At 39.6% G+C, this 25,092-nt stretch overlaps 1 long non-coding RNA gene across 1 annotated transcript in view; it reads left to right on the forward strand.

The window, feature by feature from the left end:
• Positions 1–595: 595 nt before the first annotated feature.
• LOC105514174 overlaps positions 596–25,092 on the forward strand; it is a 48,509-nt gene continuing 24,012 nt past the window's right edge. Inside the window, exons 1-2 of the long non-coding RNA XR_001002148.1 lie at positions 596–726; positions 16,476–16,566. This is a non-coding gene — a long non-coding RNA (uncharacterized LOC105514174). The remainder of the gene's footprint in view (positions 727–16,475; positions 16,567–25,092) is intronic.

The following is a 25,092-nucleotide window of genomic DNA, read 5'->3' on the forward strand; positions in this document are numbered from 1 at the left end:
TGCTGCCGCTGCCGCCACGGAGCCCGGCCGAGGGGAGGGAGGGATCAGCCCCCAGGCAGGATCCGCCCCTCCGGCCTCCCCCCGCCACCTCCACCCCTTCCCTCGCTCCCTCCCTGACTCTGCGGGCTCTCCCGCTGAACAGGAGCGAGAGCGCGAAAGAGGGGGAAACGGGAAAAAAAAATCCCCCCGCCCGTGCCCGGCGCGGCGGCGGTCGGGGCGGTGCGGAGAGGAGCGCGGAGGCGCCGCCGCCGCCGCCACGGGGCACCGTCCCCGGCTCGGCCTCACGGTGGCGGTGCGGGCGCGGCGGGGACACAGAGCAGAGACCGGGTCTGCACCCGCCGCGATCCCTGCGCACGACGGCCCTGCCCGCCACGGGGCGAGCCCGACAAGAGGGCTGTGGACGTTCGGGTCTAGTTGGGAGAGACAAGGGTCCCTGACTCTTGAGCGGTCAGTCGTTTCCTCCCCAGTCCTTGTGGGTGACATGGCTACGGTTTGGAGCAGCAAGCCCCCTCCCCGAACTAAAGGGCCTCTCCAAAGGTTAAGCCAGGGCAGTCATTGAGGTCAAAACCGGTCTGTAGTTTCTTGGGTGCAGGTGCCTATACGACTCCCAGAAAGTCGCTTCTCCCCCAACCCCCATGCCCAGGACCTGAGGACAAAGGTCTAGCGATTGTCCGTCCCCTCCCCCAGTGAGGACAGCCGGGAAAGACCTGCCTTTGTTGTGTACAGGTGAGCGTCTTGTTCCGCACCAGACATTCGTTTAAAAAAAAAAAAAAAAAAATCTGACTTTCCGTTTAAAAAGAGTAAACATAAAAGTTTGACAGTCTGCTTAAGTATGCCTGATAGCTGGTCTGTCACTGTGGGCATGGGAAACACTTTAAACCTGACTTGGTTAATTCAGTGCACTAGGCGGCTTTCTAAAAGATGCTTGACAAATGGCAGCATCAGACCAAACTGGCTTTTGTTTTGATCTTATAAAGAGAGAGAGAGAGAGAAGGCCTCCATTGCCACCTCCTTTTGCCTATAAACTGGAAAGCTTACCTTATATGACTGAAGTCTTAAGTACCAAAAATAATGATGTTTATAAAGGACGTATGGATAAGCTACCTGTAAATGTGGAGATCAATGACAGTTTGAAAGTGTTTGCCGGCACATGTGGTATAGCTAGTGAGACTCAATTTCTTGCTTGGTTCTGATGATCAAGGACATGTTTTCTAGAGTCAGGAGGATGAAGGATAAAGTTTAGGATCCAAGTTTTCTGAATGTTTGAAGTGAACATACTGCTACTTTTGAAGTATAGATGTTTGTTATACTAAGGAATTTATAGAGAGTTTCAAAAGTTTGATTAAGGAAGCTAATTTGTTTCCAAGTAAATAGCATCTTCTGGCAAAGAGGTAGTACAAAAATGCTTCTGTTAACCAATTTTTTAAATGCAAGGAGGGTGGCTTGTGGAGCTAAGCACAGGCAGGGCAATGTTTTGAAAGCTGTGAAGATGAAATAGTATGAATTAGTGTCAAGTGTTCTGAAGCTAGGGGGAATAATCATTTGGAGGGAAGGTGTGGAAGAAAAAGATGATTAATTGTGGAAGGGAAAGCCCCAGAGGCAATTACAGTACTTTTAGTTGAGAAAAAGAAAGTCTGAAAACTAACAGAAACAATATCGAATTTCTTATTCTTTTAAAACATGAAATGTAATAATCATTTATATATATGACTAGTAACTTTTATTTCTTGATGGATGCTCTCAAAATTTATTTAGCACAATTCCCATTCGTGTGATCAGGAGCTATCTTATCTTTTTCCACTAAAATGAATGGATAAATACCTTGAGAAAGTGCATTGGTTTCCATTTGTAAGTCAAATAATGATTTAAATGCTGTTGAAAAGGCATTAAGTCAACCTAATGCATGTGATTTTTTTCAGGTTTTTCTATTTAAAGCTTTCATATTAAGACCTTATTCAACTTAAGTGTTTCTCTTCCAATTTCAACTTCTACTTTTTTAATGATAACGTTACAGTTGCCCTCACTTTAGTTTTTGACGTTTGGAATTGGTTTCTACGAGCATAACTGCACAGGTAACCAGTTCCTTGTTATGGAATATTAAATGTAACATGGAACAATTATGTTATTAAAAACAAATTTGGAGCATATATCAGAAATCCCAGAGGCACTACATTTAATTCACTTTAATCTTTCGCTATTTTAAACGGTTTAAATTCACTAGTCCCTGACATTTTCAATAAAACGTACAGCAATTAAATTCAACAAACAGGGGCGCGGACCTTTGATTCCAAATAGTTGTTTTTAAAAATCGTCCAGCTGTAAGTAGAAATCAACTTATTTCGGTTAGGAGAAAGTTTTACCATTTAAAACTAAAAGAAACATGAGTACAAAAAAAGATCACCTTTTCCCCACTTCTTTCTTTCACACTTCCCCCTCACACTTTTTTTCAGCATCTCAGGATATCTTTGTTAGTGCTTCACTATTGTCATTAGTTTATCAGGCCAAGAAACCTCTCAAGGGTCAGACACAATACCCACTGTATTAATAACATGTGGATGATGAGAAAAAAAATAGGCCTTGACTGATTGTTAAATTATTTGTAATAGAATATTCCTTCCTTAGATAGTTGACTAAAAGGATTCTGAAACCACAGTTGGGAGGAATATTTGAGGTTGGAATCATTGTGATACTTTTACACTAATTAAAATGGTTTAAGAATGTAAAGTTTGCTTAGAAAATGGGAAAAGTTTAGCTAGGTTAACAACAGGTCTTAAATAGAATAACGTACCACACCCTGTAGATTTAATTCCATTTATGTATTTCTAAAACATATTCATTGACCACTTAGAGTGTGTCTAATACTGCACAAGTTTCTTAGGAAAATAATGACAAAATCTCAATCTAGAAAGGGACTAATGATCACAAGTATAGATAGAATATATTTTTTCTTGCCTTGAGTAGTGTGCGATCCAGAACAGTAGAAATAAGTAGAAAACACATACAAGAAAAAATAGATAAGGCAGTGAAGAGTATGGAGCCACCATTACTCAAAGAAGGCTTCTTGGAGAATGGGAGATTTCTTTAAGCCAAGTTCTAAATCATGATGGATGTGAATTGGTGAAAAGAGTGTAAAATGTCCTGTCGGACAGTCCAGGCAAAGGGAAAATATGCAGGGAATAGTAAGGAAATTATCCTAGCTGGGATGTATGGGCAGTAAGGAAATTATCCTAGCTGGGATGTATGGGCAGATGATAAGAAAAAGGTTGAATTTGGTAGGAGGTATGGCAAGGGGACAGGGATGATAAAAATAATACCTAACACTTATGTACAAGGTACTGTGCTTAGTGCTTTACCTACTTCATTTATTAAAGATCTTTGTTGCACGTAGCAGAAAACCAACTTAAGTGAGTTTAATAAAGGAAATCAACTCTCATAACCAGAAAGCCCAGGGGTGCATTTAGCTATAGACAAGATCAAGTCAAGGGACTCAAATTATGTCATCAGCATAGTGTATCTTGCAATTTCTCAGCCATCCTGAGCCAATAACTGTGGCCAGAGGGACATGCTGCTTGTCATGTATCAACTCCTGAAACCAGAGGACATGAGCAGGAGAAGATTCTACAAAGAGATAGTAGGTACATGTACAAACTAGGTCCAATATGCACACCGTATCTTATTTATCAACTTACTAACTCTATAAAATGCTGTTGTTATCCTCTTTATGTATTGGAGAAAGTAGAACAGGAGATCCAGTAAACCTGGAAGAATTTACTATAGGTAATTAGGCATTATGAAAATAAAAAGGCATTAAGCAGAATGATGGAAAATGTGGTAGAGAAAGAGGAAAAGGAAGGGTCAAATCAGATATCAGATGACAAAGCAACTGTTTTGTCTGGACATAAGAATAAAGGAGAAGATTGAAGAAAAATCTAAGTTCAAACTTGGGAGGTTTTCACAGTTTGGTACAATCATTGCAAATTAAGAGGTGGCAAAGGGTTACTCGGGAGCTCCTATTGGAGGTAGGAACCTGAGGTTTGAAGAAATGATGGAATCAGCTCAAGTTCTCTGGAACCTCTTTTGGTCACACTGAAATACATATTTATTCAATTATTATTTATGAGCTGCTGGTAAGGTTCTATTTTATGCCTGTAAAGGCCACAAAGGTGAAAAGAGTATGCTTTTAGACTTGAAGGCACTTACATTCTAGTCGCAGTATAAAGCAAGGGTATTTATAACTGGAACTTGCCACAATATAAGCACTTCAAGAGAGATGCAAACAAAGTGGCAAAGTTTGGAGAATGGAGTGAGCTCTTCTGTTTGGGAGAAGAGGGAAGGCTCTGTGAAGAAAGTGCTATCTGAGCTCCACCTGAAAGCTCTCCAGTAGGTGTCAGCTAGAAACATGGTAGAGGGAGTGTGGTCCAGGCTGAGCCACCAGCATGAGCGAAGAGAAAGAATGCATCAAAGAATAAAATTTCAACAAATGAGTCCCAAAGATCCAGTTGGCTTTTATTAGCTCTTTATGAACTGAGCAACATCCAGTCTACAAAATAGAAGGAGCTCCTATGAGCTAAACAAGTAGGCGAGTTTTATAGGCAGAAAAAAGTGAAATGAATCAGGAACAATGAGCAAATAGCAGATTGGTCAAGACTATTTTTCTTTATAGGAATATAAATGAAATCTCGTTGGTTTAATGGGATTTGACTGTCATCTCTCTCCTGATTTCTTGAAGGGTCAGCTCTTACAGTAAAATACAGGTTTTGGTTTGGTGTCATGGAACCTCTCAGCGTGAATGACTCCATTTGGGGTCTGCTGTCTTGTCTTTAACACATGGAATGCCATAAGATTGATTCAGGAAACAGTGGGTTACCCATTGACCCCAAAATGAGGGATATGAGAGAGAGGGCTGGTAAGGTAAAGTCAGAGCATGAAGACTGTTGGGTAGGGAGCTAGACATGAAGGAGCAGGAGACCCTGATGATTTTTAGAACTGGGAAATGACTTCAATTTCCGTGCTTTAAGTTCTAGTCAGGCTTGAGTGTGATACAGTGTGGTTTAAATTAGCTATCCAGTATGGCTTGCATTATCCTCTTTGAACTTGAATTCTAGCTAGAACATTTTACCGTATACTCAGTGGAATGCTAAACCAAGCAAGCGTGAAAGCAAGTAGTACGTGACAAGTATAAATTGTTCAACTTGATCTAATGTCTTATCATTTCAACCTTTAATTAGGATTTCTATTAAATCCTAAACTCTTAACTGTGAGTGAAGCCAGGACACCATAAAATGTAATTCCATATTTTAGCAGAAGTACCAACCCTAAAAGTAGCTATCTTCTTGGCATAATTTTACTAAAGGGAGAGAAAATACACAAAAATAATAGCACATAGTAAACTAGAACCTGCATTTTGACAGGATTTCTGTAAGTGATTTATACGCATATTAAAGTTGAGAAGCAGTGAATTAGAGGATTTTAGAGAATTCCGGGATTAAAATACTCTCTGAGAAAAAGGTACAGTGAAAGGATTAATACTAGCTTTTGATTACTTAAGAATACCTGTAGTAATAAAATATGTTTCCATTTATATGAAATTCTGGAAAATGCAGACTGCTCTATAATGATATCAGATTGGTGGTTTCCTGGATGTGGAGGGGAGGAGGGACTATAAAGGGCATGAGGAAACTTTTTGGAGTGATAGAAACATTCTGTAAGTTGATTGCAGTGGTGGAGAAAGAGGTATATGCCTTTGCCAAAACTTAAACTGTAGAGTAGCTATCTTTTATTTTACATAAATTTTACCACAATTAAGTAGATAAAGCATACCTGTTGCAATTTTTAGACTAATCGTTAACATTAAAAGAATGAAAAAATGAGAATGCAACTCACAAACTAGTACAGAGGAAAAAAAGAATAAAAAATTCGACCAACCTAAAAGAAGTCAAGGAAAGAAAAGGAAATATAGTAAAGGTGAAACAAATAGAAAATGAAATTATGGCAAATTTAAATTCAATTTATAATTTACATTGTACACTGTAGAAAGAGTAGTCCACAATGAGTGGGACATTTCTGGAAAAGTTTAATGATTGGATGGTTAAAATGTCTGGCTTGATCACATGCATTTGTCTCCACTCCCTCCCCTAACTTCAATAATGTTAGTAAAGAATGAAAGAAATCCACAAGACAATGAAATCCACAACAACAAAGAGAATGAGGGAAAAGAACAGCAGATGAGATTTACTATCTCAAGAAATTGAACTAAAGAAGTTCTAGACGTGGGGCCACCAGGAACCAATGAAGACAGGGATGAAGTGTCACACTGAAAACGGAAATTAAAGGGAAACTCTACATACTAAATAATAAGATACTCCCCCCAGCCCCAGTCATCACCATTACATGTCCTTCCCTAGACTGATGAGGAAGGGGGAATCTGGTACAAATTACTGGAATCTGGTGGTCTAGAAAGGAGCTAAGAGAAAATTCCATGAAAACATTTCTAGTCAGTCCATCCTTTTAGTTGAAATAAATGTTTCATAGATCAAAATTCTTAGGGGTCCTACCTCTTCCCCCAGTCACATTGCAAAACACTGGAAGCCAGGTTTATTTTAGAACTTTGCTGCTGTTTGTTTTTGTTTTTTGAGATGGGGTCTTGCTCTGTTGCACAGGGTGGAATGCAGTGCTGTGGTCACAGCTCACTGCAGCCTCAACCTCCCAAGCTCAAGCGATCCTCCCACCTCAGCCTCCTGAGTAGCTGGGACTACAGGGACACAGCATCATGCCTCGATATATTTTTTTTTTTTTTTAAGAGACAGGGTCTCACTTTGTTGCCTAGGCCGGTCTTGAACAGCAGTGCTCCCAACTTGGCCTTCCAACATGCTGGGATTATAGAGGTGAGCCACCACCCACAGCCAGAACCTTGCTACTTAGATTATTGTCCAAGAACCAATAGTATTGACATCTCCAGGGAGTTGGTTAAAGATGTGGAATTTTAGGGCCCACACTAGACCTACCAAACCAGAATCTGCGTTTTAAGATCTCCCTACATGATTCATGTGCGTATTAAGGTTTGAGAAGCAATGGATTACAGAATGTTAGAGAATTCCATGATTCCTCTCTGAAGATGGAGAAAAGACCTATTTATGAATACTGGCGATGGAACATCTTCACTAAAACATCCAGCCTGTCACCTTTTGCCTTATGCTGAAGCTTACCTGGTATCAAGCATTCCCCACCCCTACCCCAACACAGAGTTTTAAACAGCTTTAAAAAAAATTACCTCTTAACATTGAATAAACAATCAAAAACCAACAGATACATGAGGAAAGTATCATGAAGGTCAGAATCCAAGAAAAAAGAACGGGGAAAACAGACAATATAGAGAACCAAAGAAAACAGAAATCTCTATGAGCCTCAAAGAGTAGCTGGCTAGGGGTGATGGCTCATGCCTAGTAATCCCAGCACTTTGGGAGGCCAGAGTGGGAGAATCGCTTGAGGCCAGGAGTTTCAAACCAGTCTAGGTGACATAGAAATACCCCGTCTTCATTTAAAAAAAAAAAAAAAGATGCTGGGCGTGGTGGCTCACACCTGTAATCCCAGCACTTTGGGAGACCAAGGTGGGCGGATCACCTGAGATGAGGAGTTCGAGACCAGCCTGGCCAAAATGGCAAAATCTCATATCTACTAAAAATACAAAAAAATTAGCTCAGTGTGGTGGCAGGCACCTGTAATCCCAACTACTTAGGAGGCTAAGGTAGGAGAATTGCTTGAACCAGGGAGGCAGAGGTTGCAGTGAGCAGAGAGAGTGCCACTGCACTCCAGCCTGGACAACAAAGGAAGACTCCATCTCAAAAAAAAAAAGAAAGAAAAAGAAAGAAAGATGGGGAGGCCAGGCTCTGTGGCTCACACCTATAATTCCAGCACTTTGGGAGGCCGAGGTGAGTGGCTCAATTGAGCCCAGGAGTTCAAGATCAGCATGGGCAACATAAAGAAACCTCATCTCTACAAAGAAAAAAAAAAATCCAGGTGTGGTGGCATGTGCCTGTGGTCCCAGCTAGTTGGGAGGCTGAGACGAGAGGATTGCTTCAGTCCGGGAGGTTGAGGCTGCAGTGAGCCAAGGTCGCACCACTGCACTCTGGCCTGGGTGACAGAGACCTTGTCTCAAAGAAATAAAGATGGCAAGGGGAGGGGAGAGAGAGAGAGAAAGGGAAGGAAGAAGGAAGAAGGGACAGAAAAGAAGGAGTCAGAAAAGAGCAAATCTTGAATATTAAAAATGTGAAAAAATTTTAAAGTCTGTAATGGAAGAGTTAGAAGGTGAGGTTTAACAACTCTCCCAGAGAGAAAAGGAGATGGAAAATAGGACAGAAAAGAGAATAAAAAAGAGAATTTGAAGATGAATTTAAGAAGCTCAACATTCCATTTACAGTAGTTCTAGAAAGAGATGAGAATTTTTCCCAGAAATGAAGGTGGTGAGTTTCCAGAATGAAAGGCTCCCCCAGTGCTCTGGTACAATAAATGCAAAAATATCTAAACCAAGAACACTAGTGATAGAAAAGGAAAGAATCCGAAAAGTTTTTGGAGAGAGAAAGCAAGTCAGATACAAAGAACTAGGAATCAGAATGGTATCAAGAAGCTATCAGGCAATTTAAAAAACTCTTTTAAATGCTGAGAAACAATGTTTCCAATAGAAAAGTCTATGCCCAGCCAAAATATCAAGTGTGAGAATAGTATAGACATTTGCAAACATTCAAGATTTCACATTTATCTATACTTTCTCAGGAAATAACTGCATGACATTTTTCACAAAAAATGAGGTAGAAAAAAACAAGAAAAGTAAAATACATGGGATCCAGGAAATGGCTTTGGATCTGAGTCCCTGCCGAAATCTCATGTCAAATTGTAATCTCCAGTGTTGGAGGTGGGGCCTGGGTGGGAGGTGATTGGACCATGAGGATAGATTTTCTGCTTCCCCTTGTTACTATCATCACAATAATGAGTTCTCGTGAGATCTGGTTGTTTAAAAATGTGTGGCTCCTGCTTCCATCCTTCCTCCTGCTCCAGCCATGTATAGTGTGGGCTTCCCCTTTGCCTTCCTCCAGGATTGTAAGTTTCCTGAGGCCTCCCCAGAAGCAGATGCCACCATGTTTCCTGTATAGCGTAGAGAACTGTGACCCAATTAAACCTCATATATATATATATATATATATACACACACACACACACACACGTATATATATATATAATTAACCAGTTTCAGATATTTCTTTATAGCAATGTGAGAATGGACTAATACAGGATTCAGTATAAGAAAGAAGCAAAAGATATCCCCAGGATTATGGATTATGATGAAGGGAAATTCAAGGAAGAGAATTGTGTGGCAGGTCTAAAGTGAAACCATTGGAGTAGGAAGACAAAGGACTCCAGAAACAATCGGAATGGATAGATTAACACATACATTTGACCATATGAGAGGAAGTTTTTCAATATTGATGAAGAGTTTCTGGATGGATTTAATAGTGTATACATAGAAAATAAAAATTTTAAATCAGAGAATTACTAATTCCAAGAAAGATAACTTACATTGTTTTAGTCTGTTCTTGTGCCAAGACTCAATAATTTATAAAGGAAAGAGGTTTAATTGACTCACAGTTCACCATGGCTGGGGAGGCCTTAGGAAACTTGCAATCATGGCAGAAGGGGAAGCAAACATATCCTTCTTCACATGGCAGCAGCAATAAGTAGAATGGACAAAAGGGGCAAAGCCCCATATAAAGCCATCAGGTACCATGATAACTCACTCACTATCACAAGAACAGCATGAGGGTAACTACCGGATGATTCAGTTACCTCCCACTGGGTCCCTCCCATGACACATGGGGATTATGGGAACTACATGATGAGATTTGAGGGGGGACACAGCCAGACCATATCACACATGAAAAAGAAATACAGACTGGGTGCAGTGGCTCATGCTGTAATCTCAGCACTTTGTGAGGCCAAGGTGGAAGGATCACTTGAGGCCAGGAGTTTGAAACCAGACTGGGCACCATAGCAAGACCCTATCTCTAATTTTCTTTTCTTTTTTTTTAATTAGCCAGGCCTGGTAGTGCATGCCTGCAGTCTCAGTTTTCTCAGGAGGCTGAGGTGGGAGGATCACTTGAGCCAGGAGTTCAAGGTTACAGTGAGCCAATCTTGTAAGCAGATCCTTCAAGGATGGTAACCAGACCAGGCACATAGTTGGCATCTGGAGACTTGGATTTTAGGCATGTTCTCCACCACTCTAACAGATAAGAGTGACTCCACTGGGAGAGGATTCATGAAAGGCTGGGCCTGGTTTTCTCTGGACTTCACTCAATGTGTATTTTCCATTTACTGATTTTGCTCTGTATCCTTTCAACGTGTCACAGTCATGAGTACAGCTGTGTACTACTGAGTCCAGTGATTCCTTCTAGAAAATCACTGGACTTGGGGGCGATCTTGGGGACCCCAACACACGTATTTTAATCCAAATATCTCATTAAAATAATAAGGTTGGGTGCAGTGGCTCATACCTGTAAGCCTAGTGCTTTGGGAGGCTGAGGCAGGCAGATTGCTTGAGCCCAGGAGTTCGAGACCAACCTGGGCAACCTGGTGAAACCTTCTCTCTACAAAAAAAATACAAAAATTAGGCAGGCCTTGTGGCATCCACCTGCAGTCCCAGCTACTTGGGAGGCTAAAGTGGGAGGATCGATTGAGTCCAGGAGGTTGAGGCTACAGTGAGCCATAATGGCACCACTGCACTCCAGCTTGGGTGACAGAGTTAGGCCTTGTCTCAGATAAAATAAAACTAAGTAATATAAATAAATAAAACATCAAATAGTGTAGTTACAGGATGTGTGCTTGCAAATAAAAAAAAATAATTCAACTGATCTAATTTTTTTTTGAAAGGTGGGGTCAAGGCTGGGCTCAGTGGCCCACGCCTGTAATCCCAGCAGTTTGGGAGGCCGAGGCAGGCAGATCTTTTGAGGTCAGGAGTTCGAGACCAGCCTGGCCAGCATGGCAAAACCCCGTCTCTACTAAAAATACAAAAAATTAGAAGGGCATAGTGGTGGCCAGCTATTCGAGAGGCTCAGACATGAGAATTGCATGAACCTAGGAGGTGAGGTTGCAGTGAACCAAAATCACGCCACTGCACTCCAACCTGGGTGACAGAGCAAGACTCTTGTCTAAGAAAAAAAAATTTTTTTTTAATTAATTCAACCTTTTTGTGCCTCAAGCACAAAAAGAATTTATTGGAAATTCTAGGGTTTAAGGAGGGCTCACAGAATTGACAGAAGACTGGAGGAGGAAGCTAGAAAGCAAATTTTATCCAGCCTGATCATTGCCACTACTGCCTGTAAGTAGTATCTTAAATTTTTCTCCTGTTAGTTGTATTGAAAATATGATTTATTTTTGCATATCATTTTGTATTTAGCCACATTGCTAACCTTTATTGTTTCTAATAATTTGGCAGGTTAAGAGTTTTCTCTATAGAATTATATATCTGTGAATAATAGTTTTAATCCTCTCTTTCAAACATTAGACCTTTAATTTCTTTTTCCCCCCAGCTTTACTGAGACATAATTGAGAAGTAAAAATTGTACATATTTAAGATATACAATATGATGTTTTGATATTTGTATACATTGTGAAATGATTACCACAAGCCTGTCTTGGGCTTAGTTCACTTAGCATAATGTCCTCCGCATTTGTTCTATCTAGTCAAGTCCAGTGCTGAAGTTCCCACAAAAGTGGCAGCAGAGAAGTTCTTGCAAGGGACTGACCAAACCATCCTGACATGGAGAGAGTAGGGATTCCAAAGAAAGAAGCATTAAATGCCAGAATGATCAGTCCAAAGCACTTACATGCAGAGTGCATCAGCAGTCCTCATGATGGACAGGGAGAAAAAAGATGTTCTACCTAGGTATGTCAACAAAGAGATTGGGTTATAAAGCTTATATGGGGTTTTAAGGAGTTTAGCTCAGGGCCAAGGCTATTTTCTACATGTTTAGCAATATGTTGATGTTTCAGTGTTTTGGACAACAACCTAAACAAATATATCAGTTCATGGAGATGTTCAAGGTCCCAGCTTGGGTTCAAGCCCAAAGGAGAAAACATGCAGCTCGCCAGGCCATAGAATGGTCAAGGCACTCTGTCTCTGAGTCAGAACAAAGAAAGAGGAAACTGGGGACCCTACAAGGTTCATCCATGTTGTCACAAGTGACAGCATTTCCTTCTTTAAATTTTTTAGAGACAATGTCTTACTATGTTGCCCAGGCTGGATTCATCTCCTAGGCTCAAGTGATCCTCCCACCTCAGCCTCTCAAGTAATTAAGACTACAGGTGTGAGCCACAACACCTGGCTATTTTTTTTTTTAATTTTTTATACAGATGAGGTCTCACTAGGTTACCAAGACTGAACTCAAATTCCTGAGCTCAAGCAGTCCTCCCACTTCAGCTTCCCAAACTGCTGGAATTGCAGGCGTGAGCCACCATTCCCGGTGGATTTCCTTCTGTTTAAGGCTGAATAATATTTCATTGTGTGTGTTTATCACATTTTCTTTGTCCATTTATCCATTGATGGAAACTTTGATTCCAAATCTTGGCTATTGTCAGTAGTGTGGCAGTGAATAGTCGAGTGCAGATATATCTTTGACATATGTCCTTTTGTTTCACTTTGAAGAACTTTCCTTAGCATTTGTAAGGCAGGTCTAGTTGTGATGAACTCCCTCAGCTTTTGTTTGTCTGGGAAAGTCTTTATATCTCCTTGATTTGTGAAGGATAGCTTTGCTGGAGTTGGCAGTTTTTATTGTTGTTGTTTTCTTTCATCACTTTGAATATATCATCTTAGTCTCTCCTAGCCTACAGGGTTTCTGCTGGGAAATTCACTCATAGTGTTATGGAGTTTCTTTGGATGTGACAAGTCTTTTTCTTTTGCTCCTTTCAAAATTCTCTCTTTGGGAATTGGAGTACAATGTGTCTCGGTAAAAATCTCGTTAACTATTTGGGTTTTTGGGGGGATTAATGGACCTGGATGTTCATTTCCTTCTCCAGATTTGGGAAGCTCTCTCTCATTATTTCTTTAAATATTATTTCTGTCCCTTTATCTTTCTCTTCTTCTGGGAATCCCATAATACATACATTGGTTCACTGGATGGTATCCCACAAGTCCCATGGGCTTTCTTCATTCCTTTCCACTATTTTTTCTTTTTGTTTCCCTGGCTGAATAATTTCAAATGTCCTGTTTTTGAGCTCACAGGTTTTTTTCTTCTGTTTGATGGAATCTGCTATTGAAGGTATCTATGGAATTTTTTCAGTTCAGTCATTGTGTGTTTCAGCTCCAGAATTTGTTTAGTTCTTTTTATGATTTCTATCTTTGTTGAATATCTCACTCATTTTCTTTATGTCTTGTTTTCCTGATTTTGCTTAGTTGTCTGTGTTCTCTTGTAGCTCACTGGTCTACTTTAAAATTATTATTTTTAATTTCTTGTCAGGCAGTTCATAGATCTGTTTCTTTAGAGTTAGTTACTGGTACTTTATTTTGTTCCTTTGGTGGTGGTATCTTGTTTTCCTGATTATTCTTGATCCTCATTGCCTCGTGTTGATGTCTGTGCATTTGCAAAAGTAGGCGTCTCTTCCAGTCTTTGCACACTGGCTTCAGCAAGGAAAGCCCTTCACCAGTCAGCTTGTTCAGAGATTCTGGGCAGGCCAACTGGTGGGGTCTATGAGAAGGCTTATTGCTGGAGTCCCTGGACAGCATGGCCTGGTATCTGAATCAGTGGGCAGGCAGGCCTGGTGCCTGGGTCTAAAGGGACCAGCCAGAGACTGGGGTCCACTGGATATATATGGTATCATTTCTCTCTCTCTCTCTCTCTCTGTCTCTGTCTCCATCTCTGTCTTTGTCTCTGTCTCCACTACCCCACTCCAACTTTTAGCACAGTTTTGGATAGAAAAAGTGATAGTATAAATCTTTATCTTGTTACTTATTTTATTTATTTATTTATTGGAGATAGTGTCTTGCTCTGCCACCCAGGCTGGAGTACACTGGTGTGATCACGGCTCGTTGCAGCCTTGACCTCCTGGGCTCAAGCAATCCTCCCACCTCAGCGACCTGAGTAGCTGGGACTACAGGCACATGCCACCACACCTGCCTAAATTTGTATATTTTTTGTAGAGACAGGGTCTCACTATGTTGCCCAGTCTGGTTTTGAACTCCTGGGCTCAAGCAATCCTCCTGCCTCAGCCTCCCACCATGTCCAGCCCTGATTACATAGTTAAGAGGAATGCTTCTGACATTTCCCTATCAAGAATGATGTTTTCTATAAAGGTATGTTAGATACTCTTTAATAAATTAAGGAAAATTGTTTCTACTTTTAATTGTTTTATCATCACAAAATGTTTTCTCTGCAGCTATTGAGATAATAATTGGTTTTCTCCTTGGGATATTGTGAAGTATGTATTTGGTCTTTATTCTTGTTTCCTGACATACAGCCCCTAAAACCCTTGAAATCTCTGGAGGGGATTTCATGATAAGGGGGTTATAATCATAATTGATAAGGGGATGCTTTGTATGCTAGTGAGATGACTAGTGGCTGTCAGCTCATAGGTAGCTTCAGGATGGGGGCTAGTCACAGGAAAGACCAAGGCATTTTTAGAGAATTGGGATATTTATCCCACCTCCCAACATCCGAGGAGGGGAGAGAAGCTGAAGCTCAAGTTGATCACCAATGGCTAATGATTTAATAAGTCATGCATATGTAATGAAGCTTCCGTAAAACCCAAAAGGACTGGGTTTAGAGAGCTTCCAGATAGGATTCCTGGAAATTGGCAGGCCTGGAGAAAGCATGGAAGCTCCATGCCCCTTCTCTCATACCTCATCCTATGCATCTCTTTCATCTGGCTGTTATCTATATCCTTTGCAATATCTTTTATAATAAACAGATAAATGTAAGTAAAATGTTTCCCTGAGCTGAGTGAGCTGTTCTAGCAAATTAATCAAACCCCAGGAGGGAGTCATGGGAACCCTCAATTTATAGCCAATTGGTCAGAAACTCAGGTCGCACAATGTAAGCACAATCTATGCTTGTAACTTGCATCCAAAGTGGAGAGAAGTCTTGTGGGACTGATCTCTCAACCTATGGGTAGAGAACTCCAGGTAGATAATGTCGGAATCAAATAGAACTAAAAGACACTCAGATGTTATCTGCTGCAGAACGGATTGCTTGCTTGATGTGTGGGTATAACCCCCCGCACATCTGGAGTCACAGAAGTGTTCTGTGTTGTAAGGATATAGTAGGAGAAACTGAGTTTGTTTTTTTCCATATCAAGTACCCCTTTAATCTGTAATGTGAAGAATTGTTTCTCTAATATTAAACCATTCTCTTAGCAATGGAAAATTCTACTTACAAAAAATATATAATGTATATTAAACCATTCTTGCATCCCTGGATTAGCCTGACTTTGTCATTATATATTACCTTTTTAAAATATCTCACTGATTTGGTTTGCTAATACTTTAATATTTTTACATATAGGCTCCAAAGTGAGATTGTCTATAATTTGATTGTTTAGGGAATCAAGTTTTATTTACCTCATAAGTGAGTTGGGCTTATTTTCTTTTTTTCTATTTTCTGTAAGAGTTTTTATAAGATTAGAATAAACTGTTTCTTAAAAAGTTGGTAGAATTCACTGTCTTACTGCGTTTCTGCTGCTGTAACAAAATACCTGACACTGGGTAATTTACGAAGAAATGAAATTTACTTTCTCACAGTTCTGGAAGCTGGAAAGTCCAAGATCAAGGTGCCAGCAGGTTTGGTGTCTGGTGAGGACCTGGTCTCTGCTTTCAAGTTAGCACCTTGTTGTTGCCTCCTTCAGGGGATGAACACTATGTCCTCACATGGCAGAAGAGATGAAAGGGCAAAAGGAGTGGGCCCTTTTATAAAGTCACTAATCCCATTCATGAGGACTCCACTTCATGAATTAATCATTAGCTAAAGGGGTTACCTCTTTGTTTTATTATCCTCCCTGTTTTGACACAGACGAATTACCTACCTCTTAATACTATTATATTGGTGAGACTGCTTCAACATGAAACAACATGAGTTTTAGGGGACATTCAGATCATATAAATTATGTAATCTTGATGGCTGCATTGTAAGAAGATTTTTACTAACTTCAATTTCTTTACTGGTCATAGGACTTATTTCTTCTTGAAGTAGGTTTTCCTAAGATTTTGTTCATCTAAGTTTTAAAAACATTTTTTTTTTCGTCTATGGTTCATCTGTAGTTATGTTCCCCTCTGCATTACTAATATTTTTTTCTCCCTCTCTCTTCTCCCCTCCCCCCACCCCCTGTAGTTTGTCAGTTTTATTAGTTTCTTCCCTATGTAACAAGCTTTTGGTATTGCTCCCCTCTATCGTATTTTTTAAAATTATTTCTTAAAATACCATTTTATTTTGTTTTTATAGATGGTATCTCACTGTGTTATCCAGACTGGACTCAAATTTCTGGGCTCCAATGATCCTCTTGCCTCAGCCTCCCAAGTAGTCAGGACTACAGGTATACACTACTATACCTGGCTATCGTATGTTCTTGATTGTTGCTTTAATAATTTTTATATGCTTCCTTTTACTTTCTTTGAGTCCATTCTCTATTTTCTACTGTCATCAGTTGGGTGCTTAATTATGTCATTTTCAGGATTTAATTTCCAATATAAGCATACAAGACTATATAAGTTTACCTTGAATTACCACTACTATTTTGTTTCCCAAGTGCTGATACTTAGTATTTTTAATATTGTTCACTTCTAAATATTTTTTACACTTTTATTACAATTTCATCTTGGACTCAAGTATTGTTTCAGGAGTATGTTAAATTAAATTTTGAGATAATTATAGATTCACATGCAACTGTAAGAAATAATAGAAAGAGATCCTGTGTACACTTTACCCAGTTTCTCCCAATTTGTAAAATTTCTCCTAATTGTAAAACTATAGAAAATATCACAATCAAGATATTGACATTAATGAGAAATCAGTTGTTAGTTTTACCAAGGATCTGTTGTATGTGATGAATTACTTCTCTGTCACTAGTTTCAAGATTCCCTTTGTCCTTTGCTTTCAACAATTTGACTATAATGTGTCTAGGGGCAAATCTTTTTGAGTTTATCTTATTTTGAGTCTGCTGAGCTTCTTAAATGTGTAGATTAATGTTTTTCACAAATTTGGGGAGTTTTGGCCTTTTTTTCTTCCAGTATTATTTTTAGGTCACTCTCCTGTGCTTCTTTGATTTCCTTTATATGTATGATAGTACACTTCATGGTGTTTCACAGATCTCTGAAGTTCTGTTCATTTTCTTTATTCTTTTTCTCTCTGTTTTTCATATTGGGGCATCTCAATTGACCTTTATTCCAGTTTGCTAATACTTCTTTCTGCTAGCTTGAATCTACTATTGAGCTCTTCTAGTGAATTTTTCATTTCAGTTATTGTACTTTTCAGCTCTGGAATTTCTGTTTGGTCCTCGTTTATAGTTTTATCTTTTTATCAATATTTTCTTTATAGTGAGACATTATTCTCATGCTCTTCTTTAGTTCTCTAGATATAGCTTTCTTTAATTGAACATCTTTATACTATCCTATTTAAAGTCTTTGTCTAATAAATCCAACATCAGGGCTTCCTGACAGTTTCTATTCATTGCTTCCCTTGACCCAGCCCCCACTGTGTATAGGTTATTTTTCCTGTTTCTTTGCATATCTCATACACTTTTATTTAAAACTGGATGTTTTAAATAATAAAATGTGACAACTCCAGAAATCAAATTCCCCTTCCTCCCCAGAATTTATTGTTGCAATTGCTCTTGCTTGTTTGTCTAGTTACTTTCCTAAATTAATTCTGTAAAGTCTGTATTCTTTATAACATTTGGCCACTATATAGCCTCTGCTTGTTTAGCTTAGTGATCAGGTAATAAATGGACAGATATTTTCTTAAATGCTTTGAATTGATAAGTCTCCCAGCCTTTGCCAAAGGTCTCTGTGCGTGTGTTGGGATATATCCATAAAGCTCTACCACACACTAGACAACTCTGCTTTGGTCTTTACTTTCTGCTTGTGCAGAACCTCAAGGTCTGCCAGTGGTTAGAGATTAAGGTCTTCTCAAACCTTTCCTGGGTACACACATAGTTCTGGGCAGGAATACAGCCTGTACATGCGTGTGGTCACCTGTACATGCATGTGGTTTACATTTCCAGGAATCTGATTAAGCTTTCCAAACACACTTATAAATTTCTTAATCCAGCTGGGCACAGTGGCTCATGCTTGTAATCTCAGCACTTTGGGAGGCCAAGGTGGGCAGATAATTTGAGGCCAGGAGTTCGAGACCAGCCTGGCCAACATGGCGAAACCCCGTCTCTACTAAAAATACAGTAATTAGCTGGGTATGGTGGTACATGCCTGTAATCCCAGCTACTCAGGAGGCTGAGGCAGGAGAATCACTTGAACTCAGGAGGCAGAGGTTTGCAGTGAGCAGAGATCGTGCCACTGCACTCCAGCCTGGGCAACAGAGCAAGACTCCATCTCAAAAAAAAAATTCTTATTCCTCAGTTTTTCCTTATAATCTTTTTTTCCCCCAACTGTTATCACCTCAGGCACCCAAGATGTTAAACAGTTGCCACTAATCGTTTTCAATAAATACTCCAAAGAAAAGGCTATTCACAGTGAATTAACCCTGAGTCAGTTCCAATAAAGACCAACCATGAGAGCCCCTGTGGTTTCTGGGAAACTACCAGACAAGTCAAAGAATAACTCATGGAAGATGAGCATTTAGGGGAACTCCAAGCCCATTCTGCCCCCTTCAGTGACTGCTAGGTTGCTGGTTTTCAGGGTTACCATGATTGAAGGTTGTTGGTTTCCAAGGCTACTGTGAAACTGCAGAAAGAGGGATGGCAATAGGACAAGTTAAAATGCCATCAAGCTTGCTCTTATGAGATTTAGCCATTTGTGTGTGTGTGTGTGTGTGTGAGAGAAAAAATGCTCCTCAGACTTTTGTGAGCCTTTGGTTAATTTTCAGAGTTCTAAAAGTGTTGATTTTAACAATTTTTTGCCAGTGCTCTCATTGCTTTTCTGGAGAAATCAGTTTTTGGCAATCCTTACTCCACCATTCTAAATGCAGCTCCAATCTTATTGACATTAATGCAGTCAAGATACAGAACAACTCTATCACCACAAGGATCTCTTCTTGTGTTGTTCTTTTACAGCCACGTGCATTTCCTTCCTATAACTGTCTTAAGCCCTGGCAACCACTCATCTGTTCTCTATTTCTATAATTTTGTTATTTCAAGAATTGTATAAATGGAACCTTGCAGTATATAACCTTTTGGGATTTTTTTTCACTCAGCATCATTCCCTGGAGGTTTATCCAGATTATTGCCTTTATCAATGATTTGTCACTATTGCTAAGGAATAATCCATAATATGGATGTACCACTCTTTATTCACCCACTGAAGAACATCTGAGTTGTTTCTAGTTTAAGAATTTACAGATAAAGCTGCTATGAATATTCATATACAGGTTACTATGTGAATATAAGTCTTTATTTCTCTGAGATAGATGCCTAGGGGTGTAATTGTTGAGTCAGATTTCATTTAGTTAGTTTTTTTTTTTTTTAAGAAACTGCCAATCTGTTTTTCAATTCAGCTCTACTATTTTACATTCCCACCAGCAATATATGAATGATTTGGTTTCTCTGCATACTTGCCAACATTTGATGTCAAAATTTTTGTTTTAACTAGAGAGAGTATATGCTGATATTTTATTGTGGCTTTAATTTGCATTTCCCTAATGGCTAATGATATTAAATATCTTTATATGTGCTCATTTGGCACCTAATTGGATTATTTTTTACTGTTGAGTTTTGAGAGTATATTCTGAATACTAGTCCTTCGTTGGATATGTGGTTTTCTTCAGTTTTTAGCCTTTCTTTTTATCTTGTCAACAGGGTTTCTGAGAGAGCAATAGTTTTTTTATTTTTATAGAGTCCAATTTATCGATCTCTCCTTTTATGAATTACGTTTTAGTGTCAAATCTAATAAATTGTTGCTAGTGCTAGGTCTCAAATATTTTCTCCAATTTTTTTCCTAAAAGTTTTGTAGTTTTATGCTTTATACTTAAGTCTGTGATCTATTTTGAGTTAATATTTGTAGGAAGTATGAGACGTACTTCAAAGTTCATGGATTTTTGTTTGTTTATTTTGCATATGGATCTTCAACTACTCCAGTGCCATATGTTGAAAAGGCTATCTTTTTGTCATTGAATTGCTTTTGCACCTTTGTCAAAAATCAGTTAGACATTTTTGTGTAGGTCTATTTCTGAGTTCTGTATCCTGTTATATTGATCTGTATCTCTCCCTCTGCCAATACCATGCAGTCATGATAGGTGTAGCTCTATAAAACTCTTGAAATTGGGAAGACTGGTTCCCCCACTTTATTCCTTTTTCCAAATTATTTTGGCTATTCTAATTCCTTTGCCTTTTCACATAAATTTGGGAATCATTTTGTGTATTCTACATAAAACCTTGTGGGGTTTTAGTAGAAATTTTATTAAGCTTATATATCACTCTGGGGAGTATTGACATTTTTAGGAGCGTGTTTTTAAATTTCTAAATACATGGAGAGTTTCTTCTTTCTTTCTTTCTTTTTTTTTTTTTTTTTTGAGATGGAGTCTCGCTCTGTCACCCAGGCTGGAGTGCAGTGGCGTGATCTTGGCTCACTGCACCTCTACCTCCTGGATTCAAGTGATTCTCGTGTCTCAGCCTCCCACATAGCTGGGATTCCAGGCATACACCACCACACCTGGCTAATTTTTGTATTTTTAGTAGAGACAGGGTTTCACCATGTTGGCCAGGCTGGTCTTGAACTCCTGACATCAGGTAATTTGCCCACCTCAGCCTCCCAAAGTGCTGGGATTACAGGTGTGAGCCAGCACAGACAGCCTTTTTCTTTATTATTAACATCTCATTTAATTATAGTATCATCAGAGAATGTTATTATTATAGCAATTATTTGAAATTTGCTGACACTTTATGGACTAGTAGGTATTTAATTTTTATAAATGTTCCACATGTGCTTGAAAAGAATGAATATTCCCTAAATTTTAGATGAGGGGTCTATTGTGTTCTATTGTGTGATCAAAAACAAATCGTGCCAGCCTGGCCAACATAGTGAAACCCCGTCTCTACCAAAAAATACAAAAACTAGCTAAGCATGGTGGCACACGCCTGTAGTCCAGCTACTGGGAAGGCTGAGGTGGAAGAATCACTGGAACCCAGGAGGTAGAGGTTGCGGTGAGCCGAGATCACACCATGGCACTCCAGCCTAGGTGACAGAGTGAGACCCTGCCTCCAAAAACAACACAAAACAAAACAAATTAATTGTGTTATTCAAATCTTTTTTATTTTTTTAACCAATTTTTTGCGTACTTATAAACCCCTGGCATATTTTTAAAATTATATAACAAACTTCTTCCTTCCTAATAATGTTTTTGTCTTAAAATCCATTTTCTCTAATGTTAATATAACTACCTCAGCTTTCTTTTGTTAGTATTTGTCTGGATTAGTCTTTTTCATCTTTTTACTTTCAACCTCTCTGTTGACTTATGTTTTAAGTGAGCCTATTGTACAGTATATTATTGGACTTTGTTTTTATTTCAAATTTAAGTATCTCTGTCCTAAATGGCACTTTTAGGTCACTAACTTTATTGTAATTATGATATATTTGGCCTTATTTCCATCACCTTGCTTTGTGCTTTGTCCCCTTTTCACTATATTCGTCCCACCACACACATACACACATTTCTTGTCTCATTTTAGATTTTTGCCTTTCCTTCCTTCCTTCCCTCCCTCCCTCCCTCCCTCCCTCTCTCCCTCCCTCCTTTCCTCCTTCCCTCCTTCCCCCCTTCTTCTTCCTTTCTTTTCTTTCTTTTGTATGTATCTTCTCTCTATTGGTTTGGAAATTATATATTCTAATTTTATTATTTCGTGGTTACCATTAAAATTTTACCATGCATACTTTAAAATGTCTTGAGCTAATCAAATCAGTAAGTCTTCTCAACAACATAGTCTCCCTCTGAGGTTCTGAATCTTCAGATTCAATCAATTGCTGATTTAAAATATTTGAAAAAAATTTGGCCAGGTGCTGTGACTTATGCCTGTAATACCAGCACTTTGGGAGGCTGATCACCTGAGGTCAGGAGTTCAAGACCATCCTGGCCAACATGATGAAATTTTTAGTTTCTACTAAAAATACAAAAAGTAGCCAGGCGTGGTGGCAGGCATCTGTAATCCCAGCTACTTGGGAGATTGAGGTACAAGAATCGCTTGAACCCAGGAGGCAGAGGTTGCAGCGAGCCAAGATCGTACCACTGCACTCCCGCCTGGGCGACAGAGTGAGACCCTGTTAAAAAAAAAAGAAATTAGGCCTCAGTAAACCTGATATTTTTAAAAAGAAAAAATGAAATTGTATAAACACTTTTACATACCAAATATAAATAGTATAAGTGGGGGTGAAGAATTTTAAAATTCATTAAAATGTATAAATATATACCCAATGAGGAAAGAAATATGGGTAGAGGTTATAGTCCCTATTCTGTAATTGCTTATGGGGCTGTGTTTGATATGTATAAATTTTCCTCTCCATAATTTGTGTCACGTTCCCTTTGCCTTCATAAAAGAACTCAGTAAGTTGGAGTTTCTTACCAAACTCACCTCATAAGAATTACTTCCTTGGTAAATCTGTCCTTACAGGGATATAGCAGTCTTCCATTAACTTTTTCCATTGGATATGGTTGTTTAAGACCTCCTTTAGGCCGGGTGCGGTGGCTCAAGCCTGTAATCCCAGCACTTTGGGAGGCCGAGACGGGCGGATCACAAGGTCAGGAGATCGAGACCATCCTGGCTAACACGGTGAAACCCTGTCTCTACTAAAAACTACAAAAAACTAGCCGGGCGAGGTGGCGGCGCCTGTAGTCCCAGCTACCCGGGAGGCTAAGGCAGGAGAATGGCGTGAACCCGGGAGGCGGAGCTTGCAGTGAGCTGAGATCCGGCCACAGCACTCCAGCCTGGGTGACAGAGCGAGACTCCGTCTCAAAAAAAAAAAAAAAAAAAAAAAAAAACCTCCTTTAGAATAGCAGACCTGAGTTCTATTAAGATTTTCCTATCCTGAGGTCAAGGCTACAGTGAGCCATGAGGGTGCCACTGCACTCCAGCGTGGGTGAGAGAGTGAGACTCTATATCAAAATTTTAAAAAGATTTCCCCATCCCTACTTTGAAGCAGCAACCTTCTTTCCCACGATGATCAAGATTTTTCAGGATCAGTCGTCCCAGTCAACATCATGACCTTCTTTTTTTTTTTTTTGCCTGTCGTATAAGAGCCCCACATGACCAGCAGTGGAAACATTGTTTTGTCTTCTTATAGAAGCAGTTATCTCTTGGATCCCCAAATGCCAAGTCAGCAGAGCCCCAAGTCATGGAGAGGAGAAGCAATAATTTGATGAGTAATAAACACATTAGACTTAATCATGAAAGGTACGATCCCACTTCCACCCCATTGTTTCTGTACCTGTATATTCTAATTACAGGAGAAGCCACACATACGCATACAGTGGTTCATGATTCAGAACATATAATAGATCCTGCATGCCATTGCCCCATCCTCATGAGGTGTTGTCCCACCTGGCACAACTGGCTCTTGGCAGGGCATTCTGCTATTCTCTAAGGCAAGCTGCCAGAGTAGGCATAGTGGGAGCATGTGTTACTTATATTCAGACAGCTTATTGTATCTTCAGCTATGGCTGGAGCCTCATTCTGTATTTTATACCTCTTACAGCTTATGCTAAAATGTTGCATAGAATGCCCAACTTCATAGCTAGGTAGCTGAGACAACTCACAGTGGGCAGTTTTGACCTTAGCCCTTGGACTCCCCCAGATTCCCAGAGCAAGGCTAGAGCAGTTTTCCAAAGTGAAAAGAATCAGTTGCTTATGAGGCAGTGACTTTGCTCCATTACTCTAGGGGCCTCTGCTGTAATTCCTATTGAGACCTGTCACAGATTTCCTATCGCATTCACAATTGAACACTGTTGGATCCACTGGCTCCTAAATGCTAAGGGAAGGAGCTTCCTATGTACTTCTGCATAATTTCAAGAAACTTCTGGCCCCTCAACTTAGTGCGGTCCATTGTCAAATGAACACCAGGGTGGGTCTGAGTTTTGGTTAACCAGCTGAGCATATTGTTAGAACTATTCCCTGCTGCTAGCATAATGAGTCCAAAATTGTAAGGACATCCACATCAGTAAATTCAGTCCCAAACTAAAACTATATTCCTCCTTATTTGGTGGGCAGACACAGAATCCAGTTCTGCTATAAATGGACAATATCCCTATATTTATTTTTGTGTGTAAAGCTTTTCCTAGATTTGACTTGAACTTTTATCTCTAAAAGCTTACTGGGATTTGCCTTTAGTTAGAGAGGATTGTCTTTCTCTTGCAAAGAAAGGGGATAGATGTGTTTTCAAGCAAGGGAGAGACAGCTTCATCAGATAAGGGAGGAGAGAGAGACTGCTTCAGTGGGTAATGAAAGTGGAAGTGAATGTTGAGGCTAAACACAGGAGGGTAATTGAAATGACAATCCCTTCTACCCAAGTCCTAGCACAGATAGCACAGAATATTTTTCTAAAAAGAATAGAACACAGAGTCTGGAGGCAGCTAGTGTGATGTCGGCACCTCACCTAAAGCCCTTCTCATTCTGGAATCTGAGAACTTCATTGTAAAGCAAGATTCCTGCACTTTACCCAAAGCAATACAGGCCTCCCATATACCTGGTCCTCAGTGAGATGTCTTCTTTTCTATTTTTACAATATGAATAGAAAACCAAAGATCACCAGACATTGAGAAAGGTCTATAGCATACAATTGGAAAATCAAAATTAAAAAAAAATAGAAAAAAATCTGACACCAGAGACAATTCAGGAAATAGATTAGAAACAACAACAGGCCGTGTGCGGTGGCTCAAGCCTGTAATCCCAGCACTTTGGGAGGCCGAG

Source organism: Colobus angolensis, unplaced genomic scaffold (genome assembly GCF_000951035.1).
Source record: "Colobus angolensis palliatus isolate OR3802 unplaced genomic scaffold, Cang.pa_1.0 Scaffold24, whole genome shotgun sequence".
NCBI lineage: Eukaryota > Metazoa > Chordata > Mammalia > Primates > Cercopithecidae > Colobus > Colobus angolensis.